General features: G+C 37.2%; 1 long non-coding RNA gene across 1 annotated transcript in view; it reads left to right on the plus strand.

Moving 5' to 3' along the window:
• Positions 1-8925: 8925 nt before the first annotated feature.
• The window catches only part of LOC103769365, a 103305-nt gene continuing 94554 nt past the window's right edge, over positions 8926-17676 (plus strand). Inside the window, exons 1-2 of the long non-coding RNA XR_608138.1 lie at positions 8926-8999; positions 13563-13624. This is a non-coding gene — a long non-coding RNA (uncharacterized LOC103769365). The remainder of the gene's footprint in view (positions 9000-13562; positions 13625-17676) is intronic.

Below are 17676 nucleotides of genomic sequence, written 5' to 3' on the forward strand. Positions count from 1 at the left end.
ATGGAAATAACTAGCACTTAGCTCATGTGTGTGAAAAAGGAGTGGAATCCATAGCTGCATGGGTCCTACAGAGTAAACATAAAAATATAAACAAAGGAAAAATGGCTTGAGATGGGCAGATATAAGTGGAGGAAGGCAGGAGTCTGTAAGAAACGTGCTCTGTAAGCAGCACAGAGAGGTTTATGTTGATGTTTTTTCCTTTAGGTGTGGGTTTTTAAATTACTGTATATTTCAAATGAACACAGATTATAATTGGTGAGTATAAATGTAGTTACGTATAAAACCAAGATTCAAAATGTAATAAAATACGTCAACTACTAAACTTCATCACCAAACAAAAAATGGCTAAGTGAGCATTTCCTAGAGATCACTCCAGAGGCCAGAATAAAATTCTGTGGCAGAGGTGCAACCTGAACCACAGCCAGACCCTTAGGCTTTGGACTGTCCCTTCCTTCTGCTCCTTGTCCCTCCATCTCCAAGTAGCTGCTTCAGATCTCCATGGTCCTGATAGAAGAAACATCCTTCTCTGGAAGCAAAACTACTATCATGACAAAACTGGTGTGTGTTACACATCACACGATTTTCTTGCTGTAAATTACCTGCTGCATAAACTAACTTTATCTTGAAATGGGTTTTTTCCTCTCCAAATGGCCACTTCTTTGGTGAGATATTACATTTTCAGAGAAAACTGAAACTTCATGAGTAATTTTGAACCCATTTTGCCTCCTTTTATAGATCAATTTTTTATTTTATTTTATTTTTTATTTTATTTTGGTAGAAACCATGAACAGTAACTTTGCTCAGCATTCTCTTTATTATTTTTTTTAGTAAACCTCATTACCTTCATCCTCCAACATTGCAATATGTTTCTTTTTTATGGCATTTAGATTTTGAGAGATTTAGTTGATGGAAAACTGAAAACCTGAAAGAATGAGCTAATTAATGTTTCCTCAGTCTATTTAAGCTAGGCTATTGTGTTACAGTTTTGCCATATTTGTAACTTATACCTGTTAAACAATTGTTTTATCATCTATTACTGACTTCTAGGGCTCTGCTTGCACTTACTGTCTGTAACAAGCACTTCATTTAATACAGAGAAAAAATGGTTTCAGTTACTTTTACTGTACCCGGAAAGGAGAATGGGATTTGCAAATGATAAATGGGGAAGTTGACTAGCTAACTAATAAAGATTTGTCTTAATCAAGTATGATTTGTCAGAACAGGAGCGCACTGGGGTCAGGGCACACGCAATGAATAATACAGCATTCACTGGAGAAAAGGACCAGGCAAAAGGCCTCATAAATATGCTGTGATTACCCATTGCTAATTCGTATTCAAAGAATGAGTTGCACTGAAGCCAGCTTCGAGGTTGCTGAGCTGTTCACCTGCTTTGTGGGCTTTCCAATGTTTAGGAAAGTTTATACAGACACATATATAGAAAAATATATGTATATACACACACACTGATTTCAGAATGCTTTATTTTTTTACAGTCTGATACACTTTTTGTTCAATGATTTTAAGCATTATTTATTCATCATCTTCTAGGTTTGGTTTTTTTTTTTTTTTCCTAGTGTCTGGACACTATTTTATTTCTATTTTGTTGTTGTTTAAATAGGAATGTGAATACAGCAGGAGATAGTTGCATTCACATTTACAATGAATTGCTGAACAGTGCAAGAAAGGTTAAAACACTCTTTAGCTCCATGGAAGTGTTACAGATCAAACAGGTATAGACTTTGTTTGTGTTGCCAGCTTTCCTGACTTCCCAATCGGTCTGTGGATTCAGGATAAACCTGATATATCAGGATGTTGGGGGAAATCTGAACAACCCCAAATGTCATTGTATTTGGCTCTGGCTTTGTTTTCATTTGTTGACATTGCTTTTTGCTTCAAGGAGCAATTTCTCAGATTGAAACAGTTGAAGGATATTCTTCTCATAAATTTTCTGATGTCCAGGAGCTGATATACTGCAAAGAACCTCATGCCTATTGATAAATTTTAGCTATATAAATGGGTCATGAAGAATCAGTTAAGAAAAAAAATTGCTTACAGTGCTTACAGATATAAGTAGCAGACTTTGTTCTTTGTGTTTGTACTGTTTAAATGTCATACGCTGCAGGTTTGTGTAGTTAAATAAGTTTGAAAAAAATCTGTTGCTCCCCAATTTTAAAACATTTCAACATTTCAAAACACGTTCTGCTCTTTTGAAAACCTAGTGTAAGTTCATTTTCTGTTTACTGGTTGGCTGATAGTCTGTCTCATCTATTTTGTGCTCAACTCTGTCTTGGAGTGCATTTATTGCTTTAAGAGTAAATCAGCTATAGAGGTAGGACCAACCTTATGAGCCTTGAGCTGCTGAATGCAGGACTCTAAGTTGCCAACTCTCTGCCTACACATTTCAAGTCTTTGAAATAACCAGTACTGCAGTGTCCAAAGTAATTATTTGCACTGCTTTGAGTTTATAGCAAACTTGGTGGATGGTGGAATGTTTTTGATTAAATTATGACTATGAATCCAGCCTTAGTTAAACGAACCAAAGATCGCTGCTCTGTCATCTCAGTGCTTTTTGGAGTCTTAGGTTTAATTAAGTGATGGTTTGTGGCTCAAGTTTTAGAGGATATGTTTCTGCAACTTAATTTGGATGCAGTCAGGATTGTTACTGCTCTCCCCTGCTTAATAACTTTCAGAAAAGTTCAAGATTGGCAGTACTGTAATGAAACAGTGTCAGTCCCCTGCACCAAGCTCAGAGTGAGAGGGACGACTTCTGTCCTGACAGCATTTAAAGTAGTAGGAAAAGAAGGTACTGAGGGTTGGTTCCTAACTCCACTTACCTAAGTGACTGAAATGGGGGTAGCAAGTTGTTTACTTGCAGTAAGCAAGGATTTCTTTTGCCTTAGAACTTGAAGGAAGGCGGGGGAAGAAGATATAAAGGGAGGGATTGGGAGCGGATGAGCATTGGGAGTTGGTGTGTGGCTAGAACAATGGCTGGACTTTAATGTAGACTGGTGTTCAGGAGAATCAAAGTCTGCCACCTCCTGTGAGTGTTGCTGTGAGGGTGCTAGTAAGGGAGCTCAGCTAGATGGGTGATGGGAGTAGACAGAAAAAAATACATCAGTTAGCGAGAAATGAGTAGTTTTATACCAGCAGATTGATGTAAGTTAGGATTTCAGAAAAGGTATGAAACCTTAGAAGAAGAAAAGGCTACTAGAGGTGAAGTTATGAGGTCTGTCATATATCATCTTTCTCCTTTCTTTTTCCTATTTTCTTCTCATTCATCTCTTTTTTTTTTTTCCCAAGGAGGGACAGAGTAGGCCTGGACCATGGGAGGTGGTTATGAAGTGCTCCCAGTTTGTTCTCAAAGACATGTGGCATCTTCCTCAAATATCTTTTCTTCCTTATTTTGAACAAAGCACAAAGCCTGAATTCTGATTAGGTGTTCTGGATGTTTTTCTTTCTGGTTTCCCCTGACCTCGGGATCAACAGACCCCTTTTGCTGTTGGCCAATTAAAATAATTTCATGAACATCCGTTACAGCTTGTGGGGGCCTTTTTCATTTGAAAAGTGTTTGTATTTTAAGTTTGGTGGACATCTTGGACTTTGGAGGGTTGGGAGGTATTTTTAGGTGTTCTTTGTTTTCACAGTAAGACTGGGCAACTTCCTTTATCCTCTCTTGCAACTGAACTTCTGACAACTCTGGAAGTGTTGGATGTCCTCACTGTATGCTGATGACTGTCAATACGCTTTCTACTGGCATGTCATCTGCTTCTGCTGAAGAGGCCAACTAGTCCCCATAGCATGCAGCTAATTTTTATTTTATTGTGTTAAGCGACCAGTTAACAGCATGCAGATTAACTTCTCTGGGGCAGATTCTTGAGGCATTTGAGCACCAACTCTCATATTTCACTGTTCTGTTAATGCTCTACAAATTCTCCCCATTGGCTTAGAGCCATTATGTTATCCTTCATTTATCTGTATTAACCTGTACTTGTCGTTTAATAACTTTAATGTTCTAAATCCTTCTGTCTCTAATTATATTGGTTATTCAATGTAAATATATATCAACTGTGAATTTGTGAATTTATAGGACTTTCACCCCTGTCCCTACACTTAAAGATATGTCATCAACTTTCTTTATTAACTTTCTGCTGTCAGAAGCATAAAGCATTTGACTCAGCCCTGAATTCTTCTAACTCCTGCAACATATATTTTCCAAGTTTGTAAATCTGCTTGCTCTGAACAGATAGCATTTAATGCTTTCTAGCTTTTTTTCCAGAAACTGCTGTTGATGATTTATCTCTCTTAGTCTCCTAAAATATAAACTTTTAACCTGTCCAAAACAGAGTGGATTTTGGCAAAAAAGTGTCCTGGCCTTGAATATATTTATTGAGTTTCTGCCTGTGTCGGTGTAGTTCTTCTCCAAAAACCTTTCATAAGCTTTCACTACATCTTCAGAGCATGTGATGTCTCTGTGGTAGACAGCACAGGATTAAGCTCCCCAAATGGTGTTAGTCACTAGACAAGGCTGAGGATGGAATGTGGAAGTGTTCTCCGTTCCTATTCTGATTCCTTCTCTCACAACACATGGTGATTTTTTGAGTTTATTTCATGATTCTGTAGAGCAGCCATCTTGATTTTTAACATGATCTTCTGCTTTTCCCAAGTTAGATTGGTTTGTCTTTTCCCACCTCTAATTACATAGCTCAGATGCATGCTTTGTATGTATGTTGAGATTGAGCAAATTATACTTCCAGGCATCCTGTCCATGATTTGATTGTTTTTAAGCTTTATTGACATTTTAAAGCATATCAAGATATCTGATGCCTCCTAGGAAATTTATTGATATATTTACATATATGCATACACAAACAGGGTACACTTTGAGAGGAAAAGTGCTGTATAAACCATCTTGTATTATTTTATTTTTCATATGAAAAGAAAAATGGAGACTCTGTCTTCAAAACTGATAAAAATGCATGTATGTTTATTCAGAAGTCTGGAGGGGCTCATGCCATATCTTTCCTGTCTCTTGAGTAAATATATTAGTGATTCTTAAGGGAAAAAGGTATTATTGACTTGAGTGATTAGAAAAAGCTCTTTTAGAATCAAGTTTAGCTGATAAATTCAATAAAATTTTAAATGGCTGGAGGCAAAAAGAGGCAAGGAAAAGCCAGCCAAGCTGAACTTATTTTGCATCCTTGATATCTTTGTCAGTATAAGAAATCAAGCTTTGTGGAATATGTATTAAATAATTATTATTTGCATGTATAAATAAATACTGCATATAAGTTAAAAGCATGTTCCAAAGTAAGGGCATATACAAGAGTGTAAAGCATAGCTAGAAGTGATCATTGAGCTAATCTCAATATAAAAGTTGAAAACTGTGTCCATTTTCAGTTGGGGAAAACATCTTCATATTTCTAATTAGTTTCAGTGTTTTAGGATAAGAAGTTATTTATTTTTTTGCATGACACAGTCTCACAGAACCAGCCAGTATTTGTGTTGGACCCACAGCATAGCAGTGTTAAAGTGTTCAGCAGTGAAGAGACTGCTTTCCCATACCTTTTTCAAACATCTTTAAGGCAGAATACATTTAGAGCTGTGAATTTTCTCATTCACCCTTTAAGGCTGATGCTTCTTAATGTTATGTACTTTTTCAGAAATTTTTTCTGTTGATCACAGCATTCTTTAAGAGTGAGATAATTACTATATTGAATATTCCTGCCCTCTGTCAGTACATAGATAATGATGTGAATGTATTCACCCTTCTGCTTCTCATAGTTTAGCTGTAATTTTAGAACATAATTTTATGCATCTCTGGGAATTTTGGTTAGAAGAGGCTGCACTATGCAGTCTTTTGTAGGACTTGGGACTGCACTATGCTAAACACTATCTGAACATATCAGCTGACAGGATAGGATAATTCCCAAATAAATTACATTTTTAAGATTCTGTGGAAATAACACCATTACTGCCAACATGCAACACCCTTCAGTTTGCATTTTGGTCTCAGTTCCTGCATCTGCACCACAGTGCATCTTAGAAACCTGACCTTTTCACCTAACTTCAGTAGCGTCATCAATAGTTTGCATTGTACATAGTCTGGAAAGATCTATACAGCACTGTTGCACTAAAAACATGAATCTGCCACGTAGATGAAGGTTTTAACTGGCAAGAAAACATCAGACTTGTGAGGAAGGTTGCAAAATGATAGCAGGCTTGTAATTAGCTATACTCAGCTAATGTTACTTTTTTTGCCAGTCCCAGGCACCCTCAGTTGCAAACCAAGTGGGGAGACATGTATTCCTTCCATTTATGTCTGTATTTTCTTTCTTTATTAATATTTTTGTTTGACTGTCTTGACCTTCTAGCTGAAAATCAAGTTTCACTGTCATCAGTGAATTTGAGTAGAGCAAGGATATGAGGAGGATCTGTGGATAAAGGTGTCAATTTATGTTTGCAAACTTATTGTAAGATTATGTTACCTCCGTTATGTCTCTTTGTTCAACTTATGTTGTTATTTTAGCCCAAAAAAGGCCAAAGATCATCAACTAAAGTGCATGTAGAGTAAAGCTTCTCCTGTAAAATTGATGATCCGTCCAATTATTTATCTATAGAGGCTGCTGGGAAGAAATGCAACTATCTCAGTTCTCAGACCCCTCTGCTAGGTTGAACTTCATGGCTGAAGGTTTAATCCCTAAGTGTCATATCAACAATTCATTCTGTGATATTCTGGCTGACATGCTCTCCTTCCTTATTTATTGATGTCTTCAGTCATCGACAATGAGAGGAAAATACACTATTCGTCAAAGTGATGGTGTTTTACCCTCACTTACAGTTGATGCTGCTGTCACATTGATGGTTGGAAAATAAATTCAATCATTATAAAAAGCTAAGAGTGTGAACTTGCCAGTGACAGCAAGAAGATGAAAAAAAACCTCCACGGTAACTTGCTTAAAATTGGTGTAATAATAATAGACCTGTTTCCTATAAAGATACTTTTGAGCTTTGTTTGTGAAATACCCAACCATTTTAGCAATTTACTTTATAGTTATTCCTTTGAAGGAAAATCTGCTCCTCGCACTCCCTTATATCAGTGCAAACATTTGTATAATTTTTAGCAATAAATACTTGTTATCATTTCACCTCATGCTACTTGGTTAGTAATTTGTCAAATTTTTTTCCCCTTCTCTATTTTTAAGGCATTTTGCTTTGCTTTTTTCTCCCCTAGGTTACATTGAATGCATGTATCTGTTTGTGTATTAGAGGATTTTGAGTGCTTTGATGAGGAATAAGCTCAGTATAGTTTCATTTGAGATGCAAACATAGGCAAAGCTCTCTTGAATGTCTTAGGCTACCATATGTACAGCTGTACTGCACCTTACAGCTTTTTTAACTCCATAACCACATCTTACCACATTTCACCTTTGGGAGGCATTGTATATACAGCTAAAAGTAAAGAGCAGCAAGCCAAGAGGGACAAGATAGCATAATGAGGATGTCAATTTGTGGTCAGATTTCTGAGGAAATATTTATCTTACTTGTACTGTACTTGGCAACAGACAGAGAATTATATATATATAATTAATTTCCTTAGACTTTATCTGGCAGAGTGTGTACCTTGTGTTAAATGAATTTTGAAAAAAATTGCTTGTCTCAAACTTTTAAGGTCTGAGGAGATTCTACTTTGTTTCCTGAAAATGGACTGTATCTATTTAAAAAAAAAAAGGGGTCATGTTTACTAACATATTGTTGAAGTTTTAATGACTAATTTTCTTGTGGTTCCTCAAATAATGATATTTTTAGATCTTATTATTCATCCACCAGATATTATTCATCCACCAGAACAAAAGGAAGGCAAGATTTTTGTAGTTTATGGGGGAAATTCATGTTTTTCTAGTTTCCTTGTGTTTTGGTGTGTCTCTCTGGCAGGCCTAGATGAAGGTTCACAGAAGTGCTGGTTGTCTCACACGTGCTCTGTGTCCTGAGGCAGGCTACAGCTGCTTCAGCTCCTCATGCCGATCCCCCCTTCTGCGAAAGGGGAAGAGTTTAACTTATTTTTCTCCTTCAGGGAAATACAGGGAGGGTTTCTTAATGTTTCTATAGAGCTTTGAAGATTAAAATCTCTTCTCTATACTTGCTAATATTTCAGTGTCAGAGGAGCATTTAACTGAAGCTGTTTGAAGAGTAAAGTCTTGGCATCTTGGGTTGTCTTTATACCATATCTTGAGGCCTCTACAATATAATTTTGCAATCGTTGGTTCAGTGTAAGCTGTGGAAGGAAACAAACCCTGTGTAAACAAACGGTGATGACAATAGATGAATGTATACATCTGCTATTAAAAACAAAAGGAGATCCATTACAGCCTATCTCTGAGCTTGCCAGAAAAGTCTGTGCTGGAGCAAAACAAACACCTGTAGCTGGGTTTAGCCTGAAATAACTTTTATTTAAGCATCCGTGGTAAATACTGAGAGGCACAGTGAGTGTTTTTCTTCTAAAATGACTTCGCAATGTCTTTAGAAAGACAAGGTTGGATGATATTTTAGCAAAGGCTTCCAGACTTCTTCATGAGACAAGGAGTGGGCTTAAGGAGTATGCAGGAAGTATTGACTCTCAGCACTTGGAGCAAGTTAGAAAGTCTGCTTGCCTTTTTTTCACACATCAAAGGTCAGAACCAATTCCCAGGGTGTAGACATCCTCAAGAGATTGCAGAGGGACAGATTCTGGTTTGGCTGTTACTTCTTCAGTTTTATGATGCTCGAAAAACTTAACATTTAGTATAATGACATCTTCCTCTTTGCAGTTAGGAGGAATGATTGGGCTACCACCTGTATTAAATGTTGTCGTTACAGTCTGACCTGGCATTTTGCTGCCTTACAGTCAGAAGCTGTATTTTTCATGGTTTACATTTTTATTTTTTAATGCAGAGCAGATCGGACAGGAGATGCTGGAAAACCTTAGCCATGACAGAGAGAAGATCCAGCGTGCTCGGGAAAGGGTAAGTCTGATAATAAGTAAATGCTGCTCTTATATTTTATTGCTCTTATAATCCAGCATATTTACCAGTTTTATATAAATCAGCTGCTATTGTAAGGCATAATCACCATCTGCAGCGAAGCACTTTAAAGGTATCTAATATGGGCCCAATCCTGCAAAGCCTCTCTTGCAGAGAGTCACCAAATCCACTCTTGGAAGCAAGCTTTCCATCACTAACATCATAGTTAGGTCAGTTTTCTGTCCTTTGAAGGATTTTTTATGGGGTCCATTGCAATGGCTTCTTGGACTTTGATACGAAACAAAGTTCAATGTCATGACTGAGCTTCTCATAGTTGATCCACTTTCCTCTTTGTAGCTGCAGATGCTAGTAATTGCCTCCTTAGGCAATTTTGTGGTTTCTTAGATCACTGTTCTCAAAAAGGTGATGGTTTCTTACTCTGATGCTGTGTCATTGCAATCAAGATAGCATATACCTATCTCGTTTTTGGCTTGTGTTGCCTCCATAGGGATCAACTCTATAGACTTAAATGAAGACCATCTCATCCAACACATACAGCTTCTCTGAACTTCAGTCTAAGAAATTTGCCTCTCTAGTTCTGTTTTTGCTCACAGAAACAGGATTGACTGCACCTATGATTTTGGGGGGGAGGGGGTTGTATGGCTTTTGATGAGATACTTTCCTGAGTGTCCAGTTTTGCCAAAGCTAAGTCCATCTACAGGCCTCTAGCTGACCAATGCCACTTAAGAAAACTCCTTCATCTGTCCCAGGCAGTTTCTTTACCTGGGTAGCTTCAATCGGTAAAACCTTGTATGACAGCTTTAATGAGGGATTTTCTGTCGGCTGTTCCAGTCCTGGGCACTAGCTACTTTAAAACATTAAGTGTAACTAAATTATTACATGTAACTAAGGATTGTGAGCATTTACCAAGTGTTGCTCAGGCAACTTTGTGTCTTATTTCACCTCCACTCCTGAGATCCCTAGGGACTGCTCAGTCTGAGATGCTTCTCTGTTTCTAGCTGGCAGTGGAGAATAACTTGTATCCATTTCTACTGATCCTAAAAATCCTTGGGAAAGAGAAAGAAGGAGTGTAGTTCTGATGGTTCTGTGTACACATAGTTCCTAGCGTAACTCTTCCATTTCTGCGCTTTCCACCTAAGAGCAAATTTCTTTCCTTTACCTTTAAGCTGCAAGGAGCAAGACTAAAAATAAGTGTATTCTAGGAAAGTGTATCCCACCATAAAGCAGTGAAAAACCTCTTGTCATAAATGGGAGATCTCAAATTCCAAGTTTTTATCATCACGGAATCGCAGAATGTTAGGGGTTGGAAGGGACCTCCAGAGATCATCGAGTCCAACCCCCCTGCCAGAGCAGGACCATCTAGTCTAGGGCAGGTCACACAGGAACCCAGCCAGACGGGTCTTAAAAGCCTCCAAAGTAGGAGTCTCCACAACCTCCCTGGGGAGTGCCCTGGAACCCTTACAGTAAAGTTCTTCCTCATGTTGAGGTGGAACTTCCTGTGCTCCTGCTTGTAATATACCACTTAAATGTTTTGTTTAGGGAATTCAGAAAAGTTCTCCAGTGGAGCCACACAAGTGTCTCAGCTGTCTATATACTCAGATGTACAGTCAAGGATGATCTTGCATAACTTGGCAAGTTTTCAATTTTCTGGGGATTTTTACAAGACCAGGGCAGAGGGCACACTGTCAAGGCATGATAGCTTTACATTGGATATATTGCATTATTATCATATTAACAAGGGAACAAACGTGTCTTCTGAAAGTCAAATATCAACTTGAGTTGTGATGGTCAGTTGTTAGCAATTCAACGTTGTGAAAATTAGGAAGATTTTCTTATGAGCAAAATTTAAATGATTTAGAGTCTCTATAGTTTGGTTAAATTTACATATACAAGTTTGCCTGTCTGTAGAGTAAAACTTCATTTCTCTTAAACTAAAGAGGGTAGGTAAAAGCTCAGCTGCAGGTCAGAAAGGTTAAATGGACTGTACGGTACTCTAAAAGATGCAACATTTTTTAAGAAACCTTATGTGTCTAAGAGAGACAAGATATCAATATCAGCATCTTGTTCATCTTTCCTTTCTCATTATTATTCTTAATATTAATGTTTAAAAGCTTTTATAAACACTATGTGGATTTGTCATTGCTAACATCAAAGTGTATTTCAAAATGCTCTCACTGCAGCAGTTCTGTGAAGCAAAGAGGTGCCATCATATGCCATTTAACAGGTTTACAGGCCACTCGTTCTTTGGCTTCTGCAGTGCACTGGTATTGGTAAAGAAATGATGGAAGAACTACAATCAGATATTTCAGTTTTAAATAAAAACAAACTTACAGTTTGAAACTCTTCATGCTGTTTTTTCTACCAGTACAGGAAGAAAAGATATTTTTTTAGTGTTCTTTTGGGAGATGGCTAGAGATCTTCCAACAATGTGTGTACGTGTTTGTTTCTTTTTTAACATTTCTTTTGCTTATTTTGTGGGTTTTTTATTACCATAAAAATATGAGGTCGTCTTGCTTAGAGGAGTTTGTCAAACCTCTAAGATTCAGCTTTCTCTTCCTAACTATCAGTACTGATTCTAGCTGTCAGGTAGAAACCTGCAGCAAGAGAGGAAAGTTAGGATCAAACATATAATGGTAAAAAGGAGAGCTACTTTCCTGTGAAAAGGGAGGAGAAGCCCCAAGTGTTAAATGCATCTTTATGAATAATAAAAGACCAATGTAAAGCATACATTTGTACTTCAGATTCCCTTCTAGCATAGATAGGAACTTGGCTTTTTAATGAGCCTTTTAAAAATTATTGTGACGTTTTTTCTTCTGTTACTTGTGTCAAACTGGGCTAAACTGCTTTTCTGGAGCTTGAATTGTCTAGATGAATCAGGAAAAAATGAGGGAATGGCCTCCCTGGAATATAATGCTCATCTTTGTTCCATCATAGCACATAATTACAGAGATCTGAGAGTCCGTGCAAGCCTTCCTCCTGAATATGATATTGCTAAGAGCAAGTCTTGGTTGGTGTTACCCAGTCCCAGCTTCTACTTGGCGTTTTCTTAATACCTTTTAGAAGAACAAGGAGGAAATTTATACAAAAAGATTATATGTCATTGATTGCAGCTACTGATTTCAGTAATAAACATTAAATCCAGTAGCAAATATTTACAGTATTTGGCTCCAGAATATAAACTGGTTTTTTTAATATTGTGGCTATGAATATATTCAAGATATAATAGTGGTTTGTTATGGTGAAGGTGATTTGTTATTGGAAGACTGCCACTTTTCTTGACAGTTTTGATGGATTTATTACACAGGATGCATTTTGTCTTCTACAACAGTGTCTTTAGTAAGAAGTCAATGAGTCAGGTAATCCTTTCAGTCTGATTTGAAAATGAGGAGGTAAATAGTCAGCTTTCATAAGGTGAAGAATGTTTTTATGTTTGTACACCCAGCTGTTTTTCAGGGCATGTTAGAAATGGCAGTCCCTGCTATTTCATAGCTAACAATCGTTACATTAGCGTTTAGAGTAGATTTTGATGTCCCACTGGCTCCAAGATCTCTAAAAGGGTCAAAGATGTTTCTCCTTCAGCTATCCGTAGCAAAAGAGACAATAGGATTGTAACTGTTCTTCCTATACCCTTCATTTCTAGACATGATTTTGTGAGGGACTAATGAAAGCAAAAAAAGAAGGACGGTTTTAATCCTTTTTAAAGAACAATAGAAATAATTTTTCCTCCTTTTTAATACAAACTTTATGTGCTTCATAGTTTTTCATCTCCACAATTTCTTTCTTTATTTAGTTGTTGCTTTTACCTGTTTTTCAAGATTTTTGAGAGCTGTAGCACAAGTCAGCTAATTAGATTTACCTGCAAACGTAGGTTTCCTGTGTCCTAATAAATTACTAAAAGTACTACTTTCAATGAACAAGTGGTCCTTACATGTAAAAATATATATTCTACAGCTGTACTTTATGTACATACTACATACTGTTCATAAAGTATTTGGGCATCCATCCCAGTGGTGGCTACTGTGAGGTCAGTACAAGTTTTTGCATTTAAGGGACAGTATAGACATATTTCTTTTATGCAGAATAGGTAAAAGGACACTGTTCTCTATTATTGCTTTTTTCTTTAAACTACTGTCTTTGAAAAACATTGAAAGAAAGGTGTGTTTGTTTTTCATAAAACATCAGGAACACAGCACATGGCTTCATCCCTGGATGCCCTCACTAATGTGCATAACCAATAAACATACACACAGCAGTGGGAATTACGGATATCAATTTATATAGCTTTTACCTGCAACCATTTCTTTGTAAAGCATTTGCTTTTTATCCTGGTTCATCTTTGTTGCCTCAAAGTCTCATCTTCTGTGGGTTTCATCTTTACATAGGTGAAAACCAAACAAAACATTTTTAAATTTCAGAGCTTCAGTGGCTTTCTTACATGAGAGTTTGTTGTGGGCTAAACTTGATGTCGGTGGACTCAAATGGCAATAGAAATTTCTGTCGGAATATGTGTGCCTTTTACCTTCAGTGTGACTCTTCTTTCCCCAGCTTAGAGAAACAGATGCAAACCTGGGGAAGAGTTCCAGGATTTTGACGGGAATGTTGCGAAGGTAAGGCCAAGGTAGGGACACTTCTGCTCTTTCTTTTTTTTCTCTCTCCCTGTGTGCCTTTATTTTTAGTTTTAATTCAACCTCAGCATTTTGCTGACGTACCTGACTTTTTTTACACAGGCTGCTATGTAGAATGTCTTCAAATGAATGCTGGTATGAAGCAGGCATGGTTAGCTAGAAGGCTTTATCACAGCTGTGGAAAGAGTAGCCTGAGGGATTACCCCTTGCTCAATCATTTCTCATCTGTGTTTCTTTGTATTTGGGTTTTTTTTCGTATGTGTTCTAAAATTAAGCTGCTTTTTATGATGGTTTCCTGTGTTCCTTATTCTTGAGAAATTTCAGTGTTATCAGGGCTTTTTACCTGTTAGATTCTATGTGAGAAAGTTTGTAAATGTTTTGGGGCAGCATAAATTTACATGCAGAGAAACAGTTAGGATGATAATTCCGTCAGAATAGATGGGGCAGATACACTGTCAAACCTTGTGGGTTTAGCATCATTTTACCACATTTTCAATGTTATGAAAGTTGCCCCTGGGATAAAATTGAGGTGATATGGAAAGGAAAAATTTACAACATCCTAAAAAAACTGTGTGGGACTGGCAGGAGGGAGTTGTCCAGTGATTGCTACCCACCTTAAATTTACACTAGTGCCTTCCCGAACAAATTTTTTTAATTAGTAGCAGTTCTGGGTATGTGTTCTTTACCCAGTGAAACAGCACCTGAGCTTCTCTGTGAAATCTTTATTTCTGTATATATTCAGCTTCCTGAAGAGGAAAAGCATTCCTCTAGTAGATGGTGTCGGGTGCTATGAAAACACAGTTTTAAAGAAGTTTAGAGCATCCTCAGAAGTTTTCAGTATGAAATTACCCTTGCCATAGGCTTTTATGTTGTGTATTTGCTTAATGCAATTTGCTTATTTGAAAAAAAAAGAAAAAAGAAGAGAAAGTTTTAGCAGAGTTTTTGATTTGTCCCTTGGTTTGGAGAATATCAAAACCAGAATTTAATAAGTTGTTCTTTAGTCTCCTCAGAAAAATCTCTTTGTTACTTCCTTGTATACCCAGCTGACAAAGTTTAAAATGACTGATCCTCATGCCTTCATTCCACAGATTTCTTACAATTCCAACTGCAAACTGTAACATATAAAATTCTCTGATTAAGAGTAATATGTAAATGACACAAGCTAAATTCAAAATCCATGGAGAAAGGAAATGGCAATTGAAAGGGATGGTTCAGTGCCTGTAGACAATCAAAATAAACTATAAAAAAAATGAACCAGAGAAAAGACACAACCAAACCAAAGTCTCCCCAGGAAGGGCTCTGCGACATGAGCTGTAACGAATATTCTGCATATGTCTCCATTTTGTCAAATCTCATTAAAGGGGTTTCTTGCTTTATGTCAATTGAGCTGTCCAAAAATCATTCATCATTTTAGTGTAAAAAAAAAATCATGCAGTTATTTAAATAATATCATATTAATGTTAAAGTTCAGCTGTCATTTAATAGTATGGCTTAATCAGACATAGCATTTAGGAAAAATAGTTTTTTCGGGCTTTACTTGGCTTTCAGGTTGGCAGATTCAAATAAGGATTTATGGGTTTCTAAACCAATGTATTCTTTCCATGTTTATGCTTGAGGTACTTCAGCCTTTTCGCAGCACCCTGTAGTCTTTTATTTTCAATAAAATAAAGTATCTCCTCATATTGTGTTTGAATACATTTGCAAGTAATTTGGAGAAGCTGAAACAAAAACATATGCTGTAACCTTTGACTTTGTTTTGTGTTTGGGAATCACAGTTAGGAGTCTTAGTTTATAAGTGTTCCATAAGCCAAATGAAAAATATGATATTTCTGAAATATACTTGGGCTCTTCTTTTCAGACAAAAGGATTATGCAGTCGAACACCAAGCTGGCATGTTTCTGTTATGTCAGAGGGGCACTGGATTTCCTTTTGCTTTATCAAAAATGCTGAGCTGAGTCCCCCGCCTGGATGAAAGGCAGGTTAGGATTTAAGCTCAGCTTAGGTGAACGTGCCAAAACCAGTGCCTCAGCATAGATGCAGCTTGCAGTAGAAGATTCTCAGGATGTTGTTTAAAACCATGTAATAGATACACCTATGGTGAATTATGACTGGTTAAATTGCAGTTAATTTATGACTGTTGGGTAGAAGGGTCTAGCATTATCTCAGCCTCAACATCCCAATGTTGTTTAGTCACAAGAATAATCATAAAATACAGACCCCCAAGAAATCAGCAATAATTTGATAAATACAACTGTAAGAAAAATAATTAGGACAGATTGGCAGTTGTGTCCTAATTTCAGTATACTTCAATACATAGCACACGATGTTTCACTTAATTACTGGAACTAATAAAGGGACATGCTGAAGGACTGTTCTTCACATCATTATTATACAGAAAAGCTAATGTTAAACTGAACATTGCTAATTTAGTTGCTGCTCCCACAGTACGTATTTGTTGATATGCTTGAAGTCATGTCAGGCTAGCACCCTGTGCATCAAATTAATTCCTAACTATTTCTATTTTTTCCATGTGGGAAAGGTAAAGCAGCATCTCTTCAGAATCTGGCCAAATATATTAAGAGATTAGATATTTAGATAGCTATAGAGCTGAGTTGCTCCCTTTGTATGACCTAAATTCTCTGGCTATCTATTTGTGCATAAAATGTTCTGGAGATGGGAAATCAAAGCAGGAACAGGCTCACTATGGAAATCAGTGGTATAATAGGGACAGGTCTTCCTATCCCAGTTTGCTGCTTTAGCAGCTTAAAGTAGCCAGCCTTATGTATTGGAATTTGTTATTTCCCAGTATTTTGGGCTATTTGGGTAAGGAAATTTTTGTAATAACTGTTAGACGTATCATTACTAGGGTAATGTTGGCATGTTGATAATGTCAAAACATTAGTAATTTCCTTTTACATATATAATTTGACATCCAATAGGACAAACACACTAGCTCCAACTGATGGAAATAAAGCAAGAAGTGTTCAGCTCTCAGGTTATCTGACTTGCCAAGAGCTGTATGCTCAGTGTGACCACAATCAGAAACAGGGAATGCTTCTCTCTTTTTGCTAGTTTTAGTCAAATTTCTTCATTCTTCTTTCCATGAAAATTCTACTAGTCCTGCTTCCTGCTTTTCTTCTAATCAAACTTCCTTGTAGTTTTGAACTCCAAGATAGTCCAGACTTGATAGTTATTATCTCATAGAATCGTAGGATAGTTTAGGTTGGAAGGGACCTCATCTGGTCCAACCTCCTGCTCAGAGTAAGTGTAATTGGAGCAGGTTGCTCAGAGACTTCTCCAGTCAAGTTTCAAACACATCCAAGGTTGGAGATACCAATGCCTCTCTAAGAAATCTGTTCCAGTAGCAGTTGAAAAAAGAAATTTTTCCAGGTATCTAATTGAAACTTTCCAGCATCCATCTTGGGTCCATTGTCTGTGCTTCTAAGCAGAAGTGATCTAAAACATAAGTATTTTAGAACTGACCTTCAGAGTTTGGGCCTGGATAGCAGTCATTCCTAGCAGTCCTCAAACAACTTCAGCAGTTCTGAAGAGGCCCCTGTGGTCTTTAGGCTGAGATGACATCCCGTGTAGGGCAATGCTTTAAACAGGGCATGGGGTGCTCTGCCTTGACCCATTGACCTGGTTGGGTGACCATTCAGCAGTGGATGCACAAGAATTTTTTTTATATGCTTTCTCATGCTCCTGGAGATGTGAAAAATCCATTATGTCTGTTCTGCCTTCTCTCTTAACTATGAAGTTCACATTTCTATATGCAGAAGAATGGCAGCAGAGACAGTCATGTCTGTGCTATGGCAAACCAAAACAATGAGTTTTTCTGCTGCCTTTTTCCCGTTTCCCTACCAATCTCTGTTTCCATCCCCAAAGTCCATAACAGAAGATATTTTCTTTTGAGCTAAAGCCTGTTTCAATCATAGTAAGCCATGACTGCTGAGTCTCTACAGTTTTCTGGAGGAAGGTCTTATCACAGATACTGAGCAAAGTTTAACCTACAGTTCAATTTGCCTTGTTTTCAG

This window comes from Merops nubicus, unplaced genomic scaffold (assembly GCF_000691845.1).
Source record: "Merops nubicus isolate BGI_N331 unplaced genomic scaffold, ASM69184v1 scaffold8503, whole genome shotgun sequence".
Classification (NCBI taxonomy): domain Eukaryota; kingdom Metazoa; phylum Chordata; class Aves; order Coraciiformes; family Meropidae; genus Merops; species Merops nubicus.